The 20,276-nt window shown below is 47.3% G+C and overlaps 1 protein-coding gene across 7 annotated transcripts in view; it reads right to left on the reverse strand.

Moving 5' to 3' along the window:
- NCOA1 (nuclear receptor coactivator 1) overlaps nucleotides 1-20,276 on the reverse strand; it is a 411,243-nt gene that overhangs the window by 331,560 nt on the left and 59,407 nt on the right. The window contains exon 1 of one of the 7 annotated variants that reach the window (XM_068143157.1): nucleotides 1,885-1,986. The exons of 5 other annotated variants lie outside the window; for them this stretch is intronic. The gene's annotated coding sequence lies outside the window, so the exon portion shown is untranslated. Of the gene's footprint in view, nucleotides 1-458; nucleotides 1,084-1,884; nucleotides 1,987-20,276 lie in introns of those variants that run through there. One more of the 7 variants, XM_068143158.1, reaches the window with a different exon arrangement.

Below are 20,276 nucleotides of genomic sequence, written 5' to 3' on the forward strand. Positions count from 1 at the left end.
GTGTCTTGCGGAGCAATACCACGCAGCAAGCCACTGGACAGCTGGTCAGGAAGTGTTGTTTTAGCTTGCTATCATCCAGCAAAACAAACTAGCCTCTGTCTTCAAAATGTCAGGACCTCCAGTAATTACACCCCCTGACATCCTAATTGACTCAGCAACTGGAGGCTTTCATTTCTGAAGCCTCACCGCTGCAGCTCACCTCGATTTAATTTCCCATCGTCTTCAGCAATAAATTACTTTTGCCCAGGCTTTGCCTTTCTGAGATTACTCAGAGAGCAGTAAAACACAAGGAACAGTTTTAAAATAACTTATGGGAAAGTTATCAGTCAGATTTGAGAAGTTACCATTTACTACAAATTAATGCTGTCCAAAAAAACACAACAACAACAACCCACCAAAACAAAAAAAAACAAACAAAACCTTGCAGTCTGAGTCAGAAGATAAAGGTAAAAACCTACCACAAGGGCTAGAGTCAATGTGAGCAACATCAGAGTTTTCCTGCTGTCCCTTTTCCCGTCCGATTTGCTCACATTATGAGTCTCTGTAAGGAGACACCATAAAGTTTTCAGCCTTTTACAGTCTCTCTGGTTCTCATTTGGGGTTTTGAAAAATGAAAGCATAAAAACGCAGAACTGGGAAAGCCAACTCAACCCAAACACTGCAGCGAAACACAACTGAGCACCACCAAAAACGCTAAACCCCCCCAACCAAAACACCAAACAAAAAAAATCCCTTGAAGACTTTGGCTTTTCTGAAAGCCAAAAAACAACCACTAAAAGAGGATTGAATTGGCAATGAAGCCTTCGCTCCACCACGAACCATGCTCCGGCAAAAGGCTCCGTGGTTTGTTCGTGGAGACAAATGCAGTGTGCAGATAACCATCCCCATTAATAAAGCAAAAGCCCTTTTCCCCAGATTTAGCAAGCCTAATAGGTTAAAGTACATGTCACACCCTTTCTCTACACCCACTACATAACTCCCGGCTTTGTTATGTAGACAAGCAAGCAACCAGCTTGGTAAGCATCTTAGAGTATTTACAAAAGGCCTCTACATTAACACTCAGATATTATGTAAACTAAGCCTCTGCAAGAGGGAGAGATCCATTGCAGAACAGAGAAAAACAGACATTTCCCAAAGGGATCACTCTTTTGAAACAATACTTTAGAGGCTATACCACATGCTGCTGACCCATAAAGACAATTAAAAACACAAGCTCACCAAACAATTAAGGGTTTTGCATTGGCATGAAGAAAAGGGGAATCGATTCTAAAAAGTAAATGTCAGCTTCGTAGGGGCATATATGGTGATTTGGAGAGGATGAAATGTGTGCAGCTCCAGCATTCCCAGCACCATCTATTTTTGGTCTGAGCTGGTAGAGAAATAAGGGTAGAAGAATAAAGGAGTGAGATCCATTGTGCGTGAAAGCTCTGAGTTCACAGTTAAGGTTCATTGCAGCATCTCTGGCACAACCTGGCCCTCTCCCACCACCCCTAAAATCTTGGCCCTATCCTACCACTCCTCAAATCCTAGTGCTCTCCCACAACTGACAAAATCCTAGTGCTCTCCCACCATCTCTCAAATTCCTAGGCAATGCCATTGTAGTGGGTTGAGAGAGAAGGCCTAGCTTTGTTTACAAAACATTCAGCCAGAGTGTCCCAGCACTGTCCCTTTCTTAAAGGCACAGCCTCAAACGGTCACAACCATACTCAACTTCTGATCTCCAGACAAAAGAACCGAAGGGCCAAGGTGAGGTAAACAGAGAGGGAGGACACACACTCAGCTAGCCCAAAAACAAGCATGCCTCTCCCCAGCCTTATCTCAACCCTCTTCATTTCCTTCACTCACGTCATGAGCTTGTAAATGCTCAGGGTGAGGAGCACATACCTGTGTACAGCACTGATTTGGGGTGGTTATTCCCAACGTTGTGCTCTTCCTAATGGATTCCCAGCCTGGTCCAGATAAGGAACAGAGAAGGAAGACAGCCCCAGAGAGCCGTGGAGAGACCATATACCTCAAACTAGGTCATTTAGTTTTTTTTTCAAATGAGGTGTGGACTGTAGCACCATCCCTACAGCAGACAATGCCGAGGCTCCACGTGCCTCCAGAAGCATTCCTCCCTCCTCGTGCTCCTCTGGGTTATAATTACCTGTGAGAACCACAAACACAGGCTCAGCCTTCTTCTTCTGCTGGCTCCATGCTACAAACTGATTTATAAGGCTGGTATCCCTCAAGACCCAGCTCCAGAAGACAGTGTCACAGGCATTTCTAATTGGTTCCTGCTTTGGAGTAGAACAGCCAGACCCCAATGAACAAAAACTGCAAAAGCTCAGGAAGAAGGTTTTTTTTCCTGTGTTTTGAAGGAGGGGGTTTTCTAGCTCCATTATTTTCATCATTCTGACTCAACACAGGCATTTGCTTGCGTGCGCGTGCGTAGCCATCAGACGGAGATGGAGCTGCTATTAACAGAGAGTTAGTCTCCTGGAAATGACAAAAGGTTCACTTCAAACTCATCAAGGGGTCTTGCAAAAATGCCAGTCAGCACTCAGGCTCATCTCAAGCACCAGAGCAGATTTTGCAGACTAAAATTTTCAGGAGCTCAGAAATCCACGACTGTTAGAGCCCCACGCAAATGCCAACTCCCTAGCAACACAAGCTTCCTTTTCTGGAACAAAATCTCTCCAAGGAAGAAAAAGCTCATCCTCCAATGAGGTCAGAAAAAGCCTGACATCACAGAAAAATGCTACCACTCAAACTGCAGGAATGTGCTGAAGCAGTGTCAGAAAACCTTGGTTTCCTTTGAACCAGCACAGCACAAGGTGGGAAGCTAGGTGGAAGCAGCATCATCCCCCGGGGTGCATTTCGGCTGCATCCACACTTGAACACTACACAACATCAACCAGTACCTGCTCTTCCAGCACCCAGCTGGCCTCTGCAGACCAATAAACTGTGTTCAGCATAATCCCAAACGTTTTAAGCACAGTGGGATTTGTTCTGCAAACCAAGCAATGTTGCAGAAGTGGTGGAGCAAGCAATCCTGAAACATTTGGAGAGTAGAAAGAAGAAACATTGGATCCAAAATGGTTAGAATCATGGAATCATTTGGAAAGAACCCTTCAAGATCACTTAGTCTAATACCCCTGCAGTCAGCAGGAACATCTGCAATTAGATCAGGTTGCTCAGAGCCCTGTTCAACCCAACCTGGAATTGTTCCAGGTTTGGGGCACCCACCGCCTCTCTGGGCAATCTGGGCCAGGGTCTCACTACTCCTCAGCACAATTTCTTCCTTCTGTCTAGTCCCCTCTTTTAGTTTAAAACCATCAACCCTTGCCCTGTCACAACAGGCCCTGCTGAGAAGTCTGTCCCCATCACTCTGATAAAGCTCCTTTAAGTACTAAGAGGCTACAAAAAGGTCTCCCATGGAGCCTTCTCTTCTCCAGGTTGAACAACCCAGCTCTCTCAGTCTGTCCTCACAGCAGAAAGGTTCCATCCCTCAGATCATTTTTGTGGCCTCCTCTGGACCTGCTCCAACAAGTCTATATTTTTCCTGTCCAGAGGACCCCAGAGCTGAACACAGCACTATAGATGGAGTCTCACCAGAGAGGAGCAGGGGGGGAGAATCCTGTCCCTCACCTGCTGGCCATGCTGTTTTGGACACAGCCCAGGATGCAGTTGGCTTCTGGGCTATGAGTGCACATTGCTGGCTCCTGTCCAGCTTTTTACCCACCAGTACCCCCAAGTCCTTTTCCACAAGGCTGCTCTCAATAAGTTACTGATCACAGACCACTGAAGACAGACATTTACACTTTTTTCTTCCTATTTTGATGCTCACCTTTGTGCTGGAAGTGTGTCACTTTACTCCCTGATCAGCTCTCAGGGTTCACATTAACCCAGGGGGGCTGGTATTTCTTGCTGCTGGTTACACAACCTTTGCCACCACACCGCTTCACCTCCTTTCTGCATGCTCCTGGGTTCAGCCTCATGTGAAGTCTTCTATTATAAAGAGAAGTTTTGTGGCAACTTCCTTCTGGTTACCACTTCGCATTTCAGGCTCTTCAAATCTTAATTCCTCCTTTAGTAGGGAGTGCAGCATTTTTCCCACTTGCTACTTATTATCAGTCATCCAGATCCCTCAGAAAAGGGCTTTTTTAAAAACCAGGGGAGCATAGCACTCCAATGAAAGAATGACTTAGGTTACAATCTGAACCCTTCCAAAGAATAAAACCAATTATTTGTAGACTGTTACTCTGCTTTTCTTATTTTCTAACACAGGTTAAACAAGTTTCTTAAGGTTACGTGCCCTGCAAATCTATCCTGCCTTTTTCTAATCACTTTTCCCCTTGTTTTATGCATTCATTTTTGTTCAAAAAATTGTTCATTTCACAACATTATCTTGCTACCTCTTTACAGAGTACAGTAATACTAATTCCTTGTAAGCAGTGCCTTTAATTAAACTTCACCTCCTTTTATTTTGACAAGGATGGAAAACAGCTTGGGATTAACTCCCCTTTTCCTCCAATATCCTGGAAGCAGTGCTTCATTATTGTATTAGCAACAAGCATGGCATGAAAATAACCTCTGGCAGCCTTTAGATTGCTGGGGGAGTGCACAGACAAAATTGTTGGGAAACTTTTGAAGCAAAAAAAAAGTTCAAGTAGCATTCTTTATTAGAATAAACCTTTATTAGAATAAACCAAACCAGGTTGGAAGAGACCTTCAAGATCATTGTGTCCAACCCATCAACCAATCCAACCCACCCAAACAGCTAACCCATGGCACCAAGCACCCCGTCAAGTCTCCTTCTGAACACCTTCAATGACGGCGACTCCACCACCTCCCCGGGCAACCCATTCCATAGCGCAATCACTCTTTCTGTATAGAACTTCTTCCTAACATCCAACCTGAACCTCCCCTGGCGCAGCCTGAGACTGTGTCCTCTTGTTCTGGTACTGGGTGCCTGGGAGAAGAGACCATCATCCGCCTGTCTACAACCTCCCTTCAGGTAGTTGTAGAGAGTGATAAGGTCACCCCTGAGTATCCTCTTCTCCAGGCTAAGCAGCCCCAGCTCCCTCAGCCTCTCCTCATAGGGCTTGTGTTCCAAACCCCTCACCAACTTTGTTGCTCTTCTCTGGACTCGTTCCAGCAAGTCAACATCCTTCCTAAACTGAGGGGCCCAGAACTGGACACAGTACTCGAGGTGTGGCCTAACCAGTGCAGTGTACAGGGGCAGAATGACCTCCCTGCTCCTGCTGGCCACAGTGTTCTTGATGCAGGCCAGGATGCCATTGGCCCTCTTGGCTGCCTGGGCACACTGCAGGCTCATGTTAAGCCTACCATCAACCAGCACCCCCAGGTCCCTCTCTGCCTGGCTGCTCTCTAGCCACTCTGACCCCAGCCTGTAGCACTGCATGGGGTTGTTGTGGCCAATGTGCAGAACCCGGCACTTGGATGTGTTAAATCTCATGCCGTTGGATTCTGCCCATCTGTCCAGCCTGTCGAGGTCCCTCTGCAGAGCCTCTCTACCCTCCAGCAGATCAACTCTTGCCCCCAGCTTGGTGTCGTCAGCAAATTTACTGATGATGGACTCAATGCCCTCATCCAGATCATCAATAAAGATGTTAAAGAGCACAGGGCCCAGCACTGATCCTTGGGGCACACCACTAGTGACTGGCTGCCAGCTGGATGTGGCACCATTCACCACCACTCTCTGGGCTCGGCCCTCCAGCCAGTTCCTAACCCATCGCAGTGTGCTCCCATCCAAGCCATGGGCTGACAGCTTGGCCAGCAGTTTGCTATGGGGAACAGTGTCAAAGGCCTTGCTGAGGTCCAGGTAGACTACATCAACAGGCCTCCCCACATCCACCAGGCGGGTCACCTGATCATAGAAGGAGATCAGGTTGGTCAGGCAGGACCTGCCCTTCCTAAATCCATGCTGGCTAGGCCTGATCCCTTGGCCATCCTGTAAGTGTTGTGTTATTGAACTCAGGATGACCTGTTCCATGATCTTGCCTGGCACTGAGGTCAGGCTGACAGGCCTGTAATTCCCTGGCTCATCCAACTGGCCCTTCTTATGGATGGGCACCACATTGGCCAGCTTCCAGTCCTCTGGGACCTCGCCAGTGAGCCAGGACTGCTGGAAAATTATGGAGAGTGGCTTGGCCAGCTCATCTGCCAGCTTTCTCAGCACCCTAGGATGAATCCCATCTGGTCCCATGGACTTGTGGGGATCCAAGCTGCTAAGGAGAGTTCCAACCACCGCCTCATGGAACATAGGGAAACTGTGCAGCTCCCTGGCTCCTTCTGCTAGCTCTGCAGGCCAGCTGTCAGGAAGACGTTCTGCCCTTCTAGTTAAAAATTGAGGCAAAGAAGGTGTTAAGTATCTCTGCCTTTTCCTTATCCTTGGTTACAATGTTCCCCTCCGTATCCACCAAGGAGTGGAGGTTTTCCTTCCCCTTCCTCTTACTATTAATGTATTTATAGAAGGACTTTTTGTTGTCCTTCACAGTAGAGGCCAGTTTAAGCTCCAAGTGTGCTTTTGCCTCCCTTATTCTCTTCCTACAAGACCTAGCAACATCCTTAAACATTCTGTGGGTTGCCTCCCCTCGCTTCCAAAGGTGATACACCCTCTTTTTTTCCCTCAGTTCCATTAAAAGTTCATGAACCATCCAGGCTGGCCGTCTGCCCCGGCGGCTCATCTTCTGGCACATTGGCACAGCCTGTCCCTGAGCCTTCAACAATTCTTCATTGAAGTAGGTCCAGCTCTCCTGGACCCCTTTGTTTTTAAGGGCTTTATCCCAAGGAACCCTCTGAATTAGTTCCTTGAGTAACCCAAAGTCTGCCCTCCGGAAGTCCAGAGTGGAGGTCTTCTTGCCGCCCCTCTTGGCTTGACCAAAAACTGAGAATTCAATTATCTCGTGGTCACTGGACCCCAAACACCCTCCAACCACCACATCGCCCACCAGTCCTTCCCTGTTGGTGAAGAGGAGGTCAAGCATAGCCTTGCCCCTGGTAGGCTCTCGCAGCACCTGGGATAAGAAGCTGTCCTCCATGCATTCTAAAAACCTTCTAGACTGTCTCCTCTCTGCCATGTTGAGTTCCCAGCAGATGTCAGGCAGGTTGAAGTCGCCCATGAGAACAAGGTCCGGAGATCTTGAGACAGCCCTAAGCTGCCTATAGAATGCTTCGTCAACATCTTCCTCCTGGTTGGGTGGTCTATAACAGACTCCAACCAGGGTGTCTGCCCTGCTGGTCTTCCCTCTAATTCTTATCCACAAGCATTCAACCCGATCGTCCCTAGTCTCCATCTCAATGGCATCTAGTGCCTTCCTGATGTAAAGGGCCACCCCTCCACCCCTTCTTCCTCGCCTGTCTCTCCTGAAGAGCTTGTAACCATCAATTGCAGCGCTCCAGTCGTGTGAGTCGTCCCACCACGTCTCTGTGGTGGCAACTACATCATAATTTTCCTGCTGCATCAAGGCTTCCAGCTCCTCCTGTTTGTTACCCATGCTTCGTGCATTAGTGTACATGCACTTCAGCTGGGCTGCTGGTTTCACCTCTGACTCTAGCTTGTCGCCCCCAGACTCTTGTCTGAGAGGACTCTCTTCAGCCCCTTCCCCCTTCGAAACTAGTTTAAAGCCCTGTCGATGAGACCCGCCAATTCCCTACCCAGGATCTTTTTATCTTTGAACACTTCACACCACACACAGAACTGTACCTGAAGCAGGAGGTTAGGATCTTTCTCCAGAGGGAACTGGACAGAGTCCAGCAGAGGCTATGAAGATGCTAAGGGGACTGAAGCACCTCTCTGACAAGGAAAGGGTGAGAGACCTGGGGCTGTTTAGCCTGGAGAAGACTGGGAAGGCATCCTCTCAATGCTGATCAATATCTAAATGGTCAAGAGGATGGAACCAGACTCTTTTCATTCGTGCCCAGTGACAGGACAAGAGGCACAAACTAAACATGAAGAAAAACTTCTTTCCTGTGAGGGTGCTGGAGCACTGGACCAGGCTGCCCAGAGAGGTTGTGGAGTCTCCTTCTCTGCAGATATTCCAAACCTGCCTGGACACAATACTGGGCAACCTACTGTGGGAGACCCTGCATTAGCAGGTGTCGTAGTTTGGGCTGGGTGCCCTCTGCTACAGGGCTGCTTCCTGTGTCCAGAAGTCCAGCCCAGTGGGTGGACACAGGAAATTAGGTTATTTCCTACCATGATCCCTTGCACCACTATAAGTTTCGCGGCGGGGTCTGGCACTTCCTCTTTTCTTCCTCCTCCGTCAGTTGGTAACATGGGGGAGAGATCTCCTGGCCTTGGGCCTTGCTAGGCCCAAGGCCACGGGGGGATGGGCAGTCTCAGATCTGGCCAGCTGAGACTAGCCTAGCAATGGGAGGGGGAAGAGGGAGCCCTGGGGGTCTCGGGTGTACCCCCAGGTAGGGATGGGTTTCTCTGGGTCTGTTTTGGGTTCTTTTTCTCTCGTCACTGTATCTCTAGTTCTCTGCACGCACTCACTGTTCTATTTAAACTTTCCATCACTTTTGCAATCTGTTTGTCTGAGTCATTATTTTTTGCGTGTGGTGGGGAGGGGGGGCTTGCCCCAACCCATTACATTTTTGGCGCACCAACGTGGGGCTGGCTGTTGTGCCCACTCTGCAGATCGATTGCAAAGGATGGAGAGTTTAAATTCAGTTCTGGGCGTCGATTTGGGTTTGGCAGTTGGGGGCTCAAGTGATGTTGCCGGGGCGGCCGTGTAAGTTCGTGTGGATTGTGGGGGGATGACTGGTGCGCTGCCGGTGGCACGGACCTTCTGCTATTTCAGGCAGGGGTGGTTCTCGACCATCGGCATCGGGGTACCGCTTGAGAACGCGGAACCTGCCCCTCCTCCGCGGCGGGCAGTGAAGTGGGGGAGGGGCAGCGGCGAGCAGATCAGAGTCAGGTCCGTTCTCGCTGCAGGGATAGAGCCAGCCGCTGCGAGCGGGCGAGCCAGCTCCCGAAGCCCCGGGGGGCCGATGGGGACTCCAGCTGGAAAGCCGTTTTCAAGGGCTCTGAGAACGCGTGCATGGCTTTCGCTGGAGAAGCCGTCTGAGTGTCCGAGGGGTGGAGGTGATTTTGATTCTGCGCCGCGGCGGCAGAGGTGGGCGGAGCCCTGCTGCGGGCGAGCGGCGCCGGCGGACCCGGCCGTACGCTCGGGCTGCGGCGGGCCCGGCCCTAGTCTCTTCCCCGACTTTTTCGGACGAGTTCCGAAACTGGCGCCGAGCACCTGGCTCCACCTCCCTTCTTCTCAGTGAGCTGTGGTGCAGCCCCTCCCTTTCCAAGGGGGGGGTGTGCAGCCGGATGCTGTCTTGCCTCTTTACTGGTACGCCTAGTGGGGGGGCGGAGTACCTTGGACAAGCATCTGTGTGGTTTTGGACCGCAGTTGGAAGCGGTTGGTTGCGGCACCCTGGATGGATTGAAAAAGGCAGTCGTGGGTTGGATTGTTTCGACTGGCCTGCCCCAGGGGTGGAGAATATGCCGCCGAGTGACCATGGGTGAAAAGTAGAGGCTTGGCTGAGAAGTCGTGAGGCTGTTCCAGGTGACCAGGATGCCCAACGGATCCATGGAGAACTTGCACCGCAGGAGAATGAGTTCTGCATCGCCGGGAGGTTCCATTGGATGAAGGAAGAAGAACTGGAATGAACAGACACTAGAGCCTGACTGAGAGACTGTTTGAGTGGACGCCCAGATGAAGACACGGACTTCGCCGGACATGTCATCAGTTTTCTGATTTGATGATGTGTTTGGGTGCAGGCATCATGGTTTGAAATAAAGGGGTGGCTCCTGTCGTAGTTTGGGCTGGGTGCCCTCTGCTACAGGGCTGCTTCCTGTGTCCAGAAGTCCAGCCCAGTGGGTGGACACAGGAAATTAGGTTATTTCCTACCATGATCCCTTGCACCACTATAAGTTTCGCGGCGGGGTCTGGCACTTCCTCTTTTCTTCCTCCTCCGTCAGTTGGTAACATGGGGGAGAGATCTCCTGGCCTTGGGCCTTGCTAGGCCCAAGGCCACGGGGGGATGGGCAGTCTCAGATCTGGCCAGCTGAGACTAGCCTAGCAATGGGAGGGGGAAGAGGGAGCCCTGGGGGTCTCGGGTGTACCCCCAGGTAGGGATGGGTTTCTCTGGGTCTGTTTTGGGTTCTTTTTCTCTCGTCACTGTATCTCTAGTTCTCTGCACGCACTCACTGTTCTATTTAAACTTTCCATCACTTTTGCAATCTGTTTGTCTGAGTCATTATTTTTTGCGTGTGGTGGGGAGGGGGGGCTTGCCCCAACCCATTACAGCAGGAGAGTTAGACTAGATGATCATCAGGGGTCCCTTCCAACCCCCACCATGCAGGAATTATAGGATTCTGTGATTTGAGGAGGAAAGCCTAGAAATGGAACTGGTTTTGTAAACCCACTCAATAGTGGCAAAAGAAAGGTGCTCCTATCACTGAAACATCAAATACTTACATGCTTAATGCCCAGCACAGGACAACCAAGACAAGTCTGGAATCAGCTCTGGTGTGATCAAACCTGGTGTGAGCAGCATTTGTGCTCCTTGAGACTTGCTGAGCTGGGCTACACAACCTCAAGCTTGCTGGTCGAGTCAGCAAACTACCACACAGCCATTTCACTTTCCAGAGATTTTTTCCTCTTCCAGAACCCTTCAGGTCTGAACATGAGCTGCAGACGGTTTTCAGCCTTTAGCTGGAAGCCTGTTTGGTTTTTAGGGAGTGCTGAATCAGTCAAAGGAAATGTTAAAGAGACATTTCAATGAAGTAATTAAAGGAATTCATAACATCTGAATTTATTTCCCTTACCAGCTTCCTATTAAACTTTTTTTCCCTTTTATTTTTTACCAAATCTTGGCTGCCTGCTGATTTTTCACTGCATCTCATCTCTATTCTGCAAGCAAGAAGGCAAGTGAGCTGCCTTTTGTCTGGTCAGCACAAACAAGTTGAAAAGATCTGGGTTACGCAGCAGGCTGGAGCTGCAGAAGTTCAGGCGCATTGCAGGAACTTGACTACACAGAATTAAATCCCAGCTTCCTCTCTGTGGCATATACATTGGCTGCAGAGAAGATGGCTTGGAACTTTTTTTTCGGGAAAAAAAAAAAAGAAAAAGAAAGAAGAAAAAAAAAAAGAAAGGAAAAAAAAAAAAAGAAGGATTTGCATATTTTTTTTTGCATATTTCAGGTTGGAGGTGTGACACCAGCTGAAGAAAGGAATTGACACCACCCTTCATCATGAACACTAAAGCAGACGATTTTTATTTTGAGCCATTTCTTTGATTTGATATTTCCCCTTCCTCACAGCTTGTTTTTTTTTTAATTTTTATTATTTAGTTGTTTTTTTTTTTTTATTATTATTAATACTTCAGAATAATTCACAGGAAGCAGATACACAAGGGGGAACCTCTATGAATTCATTTCACATGCCCCAAAAGATGTTGAGTTGCTGGAAGGTGTCCAGAGAAGGGCAACAAAGCTGGGGAGGGGTTTGGAGCACAGGCCCTATGAGGAGAGGCTGAGGGAGCTGGGGTTGCTTAGCCTGGAGAAGGGGAGGCTCAGGGGAGACCTTCTTGCTGTCTACAACTACCTGAAGGGAGGTTGTAGCCAGGTGGGGGTTGGTCTCTTCTCCCAGGCAACCAGCACCAGAACAAGAGGACACAGTCTCAAGCTGCACCTGGGGAGCTTTAGACTGGCTGTTAGGAAGAAATTCAGAGAGAGAGTGATTTGCCATTGGAATGTGCTGCCCAGGGAAATGGCGGAGTCACCATCACTGGAGGTGTTTAGGAGGAGACTGGCTGGGGTGCTTGGTGCCATGGTTTAGTTGATTAGATGCTGTTGGATGATAGGATGGACACAATGATCTCAAAGGTCTCTTCCAACCTGGTCTGGTCTATTCTATTCTATTCTATTCTATTCTATTCTATTCTATTCTATTCTATTCTATTCCATTCTATTCGCAGGATGGGTCTCAGAGATTTGCTGAATGAGGCAACAAATCCCTCATCAGGTGATCTGGCATATTTGGAAACATTTCCTTTATATACTGTAAATACACAATTAAAGAATTTTGAAGGCTACTCCATGAAAGCTGCTTTAGTTTTCTTCCAAATCTACAAAACCTTACAGAAATCTCAAAACTATTATTTTTAAATTAAAATGTAATTTTAAATAATAATTAAGCAATTAATTTAAAAATTATGTTTACATTCCTTACTATCCAAAATCTGATAATTGCTTTAAACCTTCTTTGCTTTCCCTGTCTTTTTTTCCCCACTGCAGCAGTTTCCTGCCAGTTCACACTTTCCATGGTTTTACTGCTTTAAAACCACTACTTGAGACAACAGAATCTACTGGGCTTCAGAACACAAGTAGAGACAAATGCATTTAAGTTCTTTTCCAAGGAACATTCATAGTGCTTGTAACCGTTTGAGGCTGTACCTTTAATAAAGGGACAGGGCTGGGACACTCTGGCTGAATGTTTTGGTGAAGACAACGAAAACATTGATACTCTAAACGAATTTCATTGGTAGATTGGTAGAATGCAGTTTTAAGTTTCAGTGCAGCTGGAATTTTTTCTCAGTTTGCTCCTTTCCTTCTCCCTTCCAGCTTGTCTACTTCTGGGCTCCTAGCCAGAACGACCTTGGACACCAGTGTTGCAGTTTGAGCTGGGTGCCCCCCTGCAATGTTTACTTCCTGTGTCCAGAAGTTCAGCCCAGAGGGGTGGACACAGGAAATTATGTAGTATTTCATACCACAATCCTTTGCACCAGTATAAGATCCAGTGCAGAGTCTAGCACGCTCTCTTTTCTTCCTCCTCCGTCAGCCGGTAACTGGGGGAGATGTCTCCTGGCTTTGGGCCTGGCTAGGCCCAAGGCCATGGGGGGATGGGCAGTCTCAGATCTGGCCAGCTGAGACTAGCCTAGCAGTGGGAGGGGGAAGAAGGAGCCCTGGGGGTCTTGGGTGTACCCTCAGGTGGGGATGGGATCTCTCTGGGTCTGTTTTGGGATTTTTCTTTGTCACTGCGCTTTTGGCTTTCTGTAAAAGTTCACTGCTTTCTATTTAAGCTTTCCATCACTTTTGCAATCCGTTTGTCTGAGTGTTTATTGTTGCCAGTGGTGGGGAAGGGGGGCTGCCTCAACTCAGCACAACCAGATAAGCACTAATCACTAATACTGCATGTGCTTCTTTAAGGCCTAACCAAATTTCACCCTTATTAATTGCCTTTTCTCTCTCTCTAGCCCTTTTTGGGAAAAAAGGGAGGTAGGGGGAGAGAGGGGGGTACGGGGGGGAACCCTCCTCTGTCTGGAGGAGGAAATTTCATTCCTGTATTCTTTTTTTTCCCTTGCTGCATATTTCTCTAAATATATTGTAAATACTGTATATATTGTGTACATATCTTGCATTTTCCACATTGCTTCTAAAATATAGCATTTCCTTTGCTTCTCCGGCTGAGTTAGCTGAGGGTTTTTTTTTTCCCTTTGTGGGGGAGAGAAAGCTAGGCCTTCTCTCTCAACCCACCACATTCCTTTTTGGGCGCCCAATGTGGGGCTTGGGGAAAATTATCTTGATTTATTGCTTGCTTGACTCACAGAAGCAAACATGAAGGTGTTTTGTATTTTGGAGCGCCTGTTCTTTTCAGTTCTTGGAGTTCTGATCTACAAATATAGTTTAGGTTTAATTCTGGATCAAATAGGTAAATATCTAATGCAGAAAATTTATTTATGGTTTATGTATAAAATCCAGCTTCTATACGACCGCTGTCTGGGATTCTTTTAGCTTACGAGATACAGAAATGTGACCTCTAGCACTCTCCCGATTGAGATAAGGGAGTTTAAGATTCCAGTATGTGAAAGAGTAATTTTAAGTGATGGCTGGGATCCAAAGCTGATTTTTTCAATGTGTGTAATCCTGCTGCTGGTGATAATTAATGCCTATTTGTTACATTCTTTGCGCCTGGAGAGAAAAGTATCTAAGGCCTGCTTCATTATTAAGCATAGATCAAAGAAGAGGCAACGTACTTCTGGCTCACCCCAAAGACATCCAGTGATGAGGAGAATGGAGAATCTGTATCAGTTAAAGATAAAGTTAAAAAGTCGATTGGAAAGGCTGCTTTGAACGGTTCTGTTGCTGATTCTGGCAAGCAGCCAGGGGCGGCGGCAGCTCCCAACATGGCGGCTCCCCCATCTTCCTCGGCCACCATTAACGAGGCAAAGTCATTTCCGCCCTCCTTCTCGGCAGGACCAGAAGCCCCCTCCAAAGCAGCTGGTCTGTCTCAAAACCTGTGAGCTTCTGCTCAGGCGGCTGGAAATTCAAACACAGCTCTGATTAAGCAAGTAGCAGTTTTAAAGACTAGAAGTGGAAAGGCCAAAGATGATCCAGGAGATAATGGGGAAGAAGAGCAGGAGACTGATCCTGGTAAGGGACCTTCTACTAGAAAAGATCCTGCTGAGGAGGAAGAGAAGGTTTGTTTTAAAGATCTAGCGGAATTAATGACATCAAAACAGGATGAAAATGCAGCTAGGACAGCAGGTAGCAGTGGTGGTTCCCAGCTTAAAGAGATCCTCAGGAGAGTGACAGCAGGATTATTTGGACAACAAGTTGAGGAAGAGGAGGAGAAGGAGGAAGGAGATGACATTTCTGAATGTTCTTCACCCCAGGAAGAACTTAGAAACGTCCGTAAAGATTACACCAGGGCAGATAAGGATCCAGTTCTAGCTTGGCTTAGTAGATGTTATGATACAAGTGCTCCAGCTCTAATGGTTCGAGACAAGTTGGCAGCTCAGCTAGGAACTCTCTCGAAGGATAATGGAATAGATAGACATCTAGGCAAGGCTCTCGGTAAGGTTAATCTGTGGATACACCTTTTATTTTCAGTTGCCCTGAGATACCCTTCCCGAGATGATCTTCCATGGAATCCTAAACCCTGGACAACCATAGATGAGGGAATTAAGCGCCTGAGAGTATTTGCTGTTAGAGAGATACTCTATGGTGAACATGAAACTCTGAATCCTGATGACATTCCTTTAGGAACTGGTCTTGCTAAAAAGCTCATCAAGCTTCCTCCTTCTAATTATGCAAACATTCTGGCAAGCAGAATTGTGGCAAGAAATTATGGTGGAGCTCCTCCTACAGTTGGCCAATTCACTGATCAAATGGGACAATTGGAGGATAGCATGACACGTGTTTCTTTGGTTTCAGCCATTGAAACTCTGTCTGGAAAAATTGAGAATTGCATGAAAGAGCTGAAAGATTCCATATACCAATTGGCACAAAAAGATAATTCCAATTCTTCCCGCAGGTGGATACAGGTTTCATCTGTGAGGAATAGACATCCTCCAAGGAGGTCATTCCAAAACAGATCAAACCAAAACAGACCACCAAGGCAAACACGTAGGACTATTTGGATAACTCTGTGTGATCAGTTTGGAGAGAACATGAACAGGTGGGATGGCCAACCAACTTCTAATCTTTTCAGGAGACTGAGGGAACTGCAAAGTGGCAGAACCCGAGGTAGCAATACCAGAAGGGTAGCTGTTACTTCCACAGTTCCCCAGAACAACTCTAGTAGCTCCAACAGTGGCTCCAGTTATAACACTGCACACTGTGCTCAATGCACATGTGGGCATGTTCCCCGTAACTAGGGGTGCCCTGCCTCCCGCCAGGGGGAGGAGAGGGATAATAGAGATAATAGAATCTATTGGGATGTGTACATCCAGTGGCCTGGCACTTCACAATTTCAGAAGTACAGGGCCTTGGTTGACACAGGAGCTCAGTGCACCATAATGCCATCAAATTATCAGGGATCGGAGTCTATATTCTGGGAGTCACTAGTGGATCTCAAGAGTTAAGTAAGGTGGAGGTTGATATAAGTTTAACTGGTAAACAATGGAGGAAGCATACAGTTGTGACCGGACCTGACGCACCTTGTATTTTGGGAATTCATTTTCTGAGAGAAGGGCATTTCAAAGACCCTAAAGGTTACAAATGGGCTTTTGGAGTAGCTTCTATAGAAATTGATGGACAAAAACTGAAGCTGTCTGTTAGACCTGAACTTTCTGATGAATCTGCAGTTGTGGGACAACACAAGATACAGGACATTAAATTGCCGGTTGCTTCTCAGACTGTGCATCACAGACAATACAGAACCAACCGTGACTCTTTGTTGCCCATTCAGAATCTGATTCGTCAGTTGGAGAGTCAGAAAGTCGTCAGCAAAACTCATTCACCTTTCAACAGTCCAGTGTGGCCTGTGCGAAAGCAGAATGGAGACTGGTGTCTGACAGTGGACTACTGAGCCCTGAATGAAGTAACACCACCTATGAGTGCAGCAGTACCAGACATGATGGAACTCCAGTATGAGCTGGAATCCAAAGAGGCCAAATGGTATGCTACCATAGACATTGCTAATGCATTTTTCTCTATTCCCATAGCAGAGGAATGCAGGCCTCAGTTTGCTTTCACCTGGAGAGGAATCCAGTACACTTTCAACAGATTGCCAATGGGCTGGATCCACAGCTCAAGCATCTGTCATGCAGTAATTCACGATGCTCTGGAGAAAGGCGGTGCTCCAGAACACATCCAGTTCATCGATGATATCATCGTCTGGGGTAAAACTGCTGAGGAAGTCTTCAAGAAAGGTAACAAAATCATTGACATTCTTCTGGATGCAGGTTTTGCTATGAAGCAAGAGAAGGTGAAATGACCTACCACAGAGATTCAGTTTCTGGGAGTGCGGTGGCAGGATGGACGCCGACACATTCCAGTGGATGTGGTAAATAGAGTCTCCACCATGGCAAATCCCACAAACAAGCAAGAGACCCTACGTTTCTTAGGGATAGTGGGATTTTGGAGACTGCACATTCCTGGATACAGTCAGATTGTGAAACCTCTGTATGATGTGACTCGAAAGAGAAACCATTTCCACTGGGGACCTGAACAACAAGTAGCCTTTGACCAGATAAAGCAAGAGGTAGTTCAAGCAGTGGGTCTGGGACCTGTCCGAGATGGTCCAGACATTAAGAACATTTTGTACACGGCTGCAAGTGACAATGGTCCAACCAGGTGCTTGTGGCAAAAAGCTCCAGGTGAGACACGTGGACGACCTCTTGGTTTCTGGAGTCGAGGTTACAGAGGTTCAGAGGCTAATTATACTCCAACAGAGAAAGAGATTCTAGCTGCCTATGAAGGAGTGAAAGAAACTTCCAAAGTAACTGGAACTGAATCACAACTTCTTCTAGCTCCCAGATTACCAGTTTTGAATTGGATGTTCAAAGGCAAAGGTTCCACACCACATCATGCCACAGACGCCACATGGTCCAAGTGGATGGCTCTGATAACACAGAGAGCTCGAATGGGAAATCCTGAAAGACCTGGTCTGGTGGAGATGATTTCAAGTTGGCCGGAAGGTACCAACTGTGCTAAACCTCCAGAGGAGAAAGTAACTCGTGCTGAGGAAGCTCCTCCTTACAATGACCTTTCTGATGATGAAAAGAAATATGCTTTGTTCACAGACGGTTCCTGTCGTCTTGTCGGAAACATGCGAAGGTGGAAGTCTGCAGTGTGGAGTCCAACACACCGAGTTGCAGAGGCAAAGGATGGAGAAGGAGAATCCAGTCAGTTAGAAGAGGTAAAAGCTGTCCAGCTAGCTCTCGATGTAGCTGAACGTGAGAGATGGCTAAAGTTTTATCTCTATACTGACTCATGGTTGGTAGCCAATGCTCTATGGGGTTGGCTAAAGAACTGGAAGAAGAGTGGTTGGCAGAGGAAAGGAAAACCCATTGGGCAGCTGAACTGTGGCAGGATATTGCTGATCGAGTCGAGAGAATTCCAGTGAAAGTGAGACACATTGATGCTCACATTCCTAAGAGCAAAGCTACTGAGGAACAGCAACACAACCATCAGGCAGATCTAGCTGCAAGAGTTTCTCAAGTAGACATGGACTCTGATCTTGATCTCGACTGGAAACACCGAGGTGAAATATTCTTAGTTTGGTTCGGTGGGCTCATGATTCGTCAGGACATCAAGGCAGAGATGCAACATACCAATGGGCTCGTGACAGATCCATAGACATTTCCATGGATGCTATCACACAAGTCATCCATGATTGCGACATTTGTGCTGCTAATAAGCAGGCAAAACGACTTAAGCCCTTGTGGTATGGTGACAGATGGTCCAAGTACAAGTATGGTGAAGCTTGGCAGATCAACTATATCACTCTACGATGTTCTGGCTGAATGTTTTGGTGAAGACAATGAAAACATCAATATTCTAAACGAATTTCATTGGTAGATTGGTAGAATGAAGTTTTAAGTTTCAGTGTAGCTGGAATTTTTTCCCAGTTCGCTCCTTTCCTTCTCCCTTCCAGCTTGTCTGCTTCTGGGCTCCTAGCCAGAATGACCTTGGACACTAGATAAGTACTAATCACTAATACTGCATGCGCTTTTTTAAGGCCTAACCAAATTTCATCCTTATTGATTGCCTTTTCTCTCTCTCTAGCCCTTTTTGGGAAAAAAGGGAAGTAGGGGGAGAGAGGGGGGTACAGGGGGGGAACCCTCCTCTGTCCGGAGGAAGGAATTTCGTTCCTGTATTCTTTTTTTTCCCTTGCTGTATATTTCTCTACATATATTGTAAATACTGTATATATTGTGTGCCTATCTTGCATTTTCCACATTGCTTGTAAAATATAGCATTCCTTCCGCTTCTCTGGCTGAGTTAGCTGTGGGTTTTTTTTTTCCCTTTGTGGGGCCTTCTCTCTCAACCCACCACAGTGCTTCCCATCAAAACAGCTACGTCCAACTCTAAGATCACAGAATCTAGCATGCTGGGAGTTGGAAGGGACCTCTGGGAATCACCTCGTCCAATACCCCTCCTAAACCAGAGTTACCCAGAGCAGGTTGCCTAGGATTGTACCCAGGTGGGTTTGGAATACCTCCAGAGAAGGAGACTCCACAACCTCTCTGGGCAGCCTGGTCCAGGGCTCTGGCACCCTCACAGGAAAGAAATTTTTCCTCATGTTGAGGTGGAACCTCCTGGGTTCCACTCTGCCTGTTGCCCCTTGTCCTATCACCGGGCACCAATGAAAGGAGTCTGGTCCCATCCTCTTGCCTTCCACCCTTTACAAAGTGATCAGCATTGAGAAGTTCCTCACTCAGTCTTTTCTTCTCCAGGCTGAACAGCCCCAGTGCTCTCAGCCTTTCCTTCTCACAGAGATGCTCCAGTCCCACCATCATCTTTGGAGCCTTTCAGTGGACTTGATCTCCAGTAGTTCCCTGTCTCTCTTCAAGTGGGGAGCCCAGAACTGGACTCAGGACTCCACATGTGGCCTCACTAGGGCAGAGTAGAGGGGAAGAAGAATCTCTCTTGACCACACTCTTCTTAATGGACCCCCTGGATATCAAGATCCACACTTCCTTCCTTGGGAATGGAAATCTCACACTTCCAAAACAGACAGGCTGAGGGCCAGGCTGTCTGTCCTCAAAGTGAATCTTGACTCCACAAGGAAGGGTCTTCATCATCCTCAGTTTTTAAATAACCTGCTCTCCAAGTGGAAACGAGATACTCCACAGTGCCTAGTAACTTCAACTCCCTTCCTGATCCACGAGCATTTCCTACACCTTTATTTATTAGGTCTTTTCCATCTCTTCCAGCATTCTGCAGTGAGCTCCAAGTTACCTCAACACACATCCCCACCTGGAGTAGCTCCAGCAGTATAAACTGTCAGCTCTTCCCCAAAATCCAGTGGATATATTTACACCATCTGACATAATCTGCTCTACAGAGCTCAAACCTCATCTCTTTACTATGCTGACGCTCTCCTTCCCCATCGAGTTTGACCACTACAGTTCTCAATCCACTCTGGTCCACTCCTTCACAGGTGCTGTCAGCTCCACGTTGTAATTTACTACTTACTCACATTGGCTGCTACAGGTTTGACAATTGGGAAACACCTTCTGTGGTGTCACTCATGATGAAGTACCTTGTGTTCCAAAAATACCTATTTAACTAAAGCAAACAAGATGCCATCAGCAATGAAGGTACATGTTGGGCTTGAAGTTGTTCTTACATGCAGTGTAGCCCCCTCTGAATAAATCAACATTTGTTTGCCTGTGTCTTTACACTTCTGACCTAGACAAGATTGAGAAGTGGCCCTGTGTGAACTTCATGATATTCCAAAAGGCCAAGTATAAGATTCCTGCACCTGGCTTGAAGCAACCCCTGGTATCAGTCCAGGCTGGAGGATGAAGGGATAGAGAGCAGCC

Source organism: Melanerpes formicivorus, unplaced genomic scaffold, assembly GCF_026170545.1.
Source record: "Melanerpes formicivorus ecotype bairdi unplaced genomic scaffold, bMelFor1.0.p_v2 SCAF_9, whole genome shotgun sequence".
In the NCBI taxonomy this organism is placed as follows: Eukaryota; Metazoa; Chordata; class Aves; order Piciformes; family Picidae; genus Melanerpes; species Melanerpes formicivorus.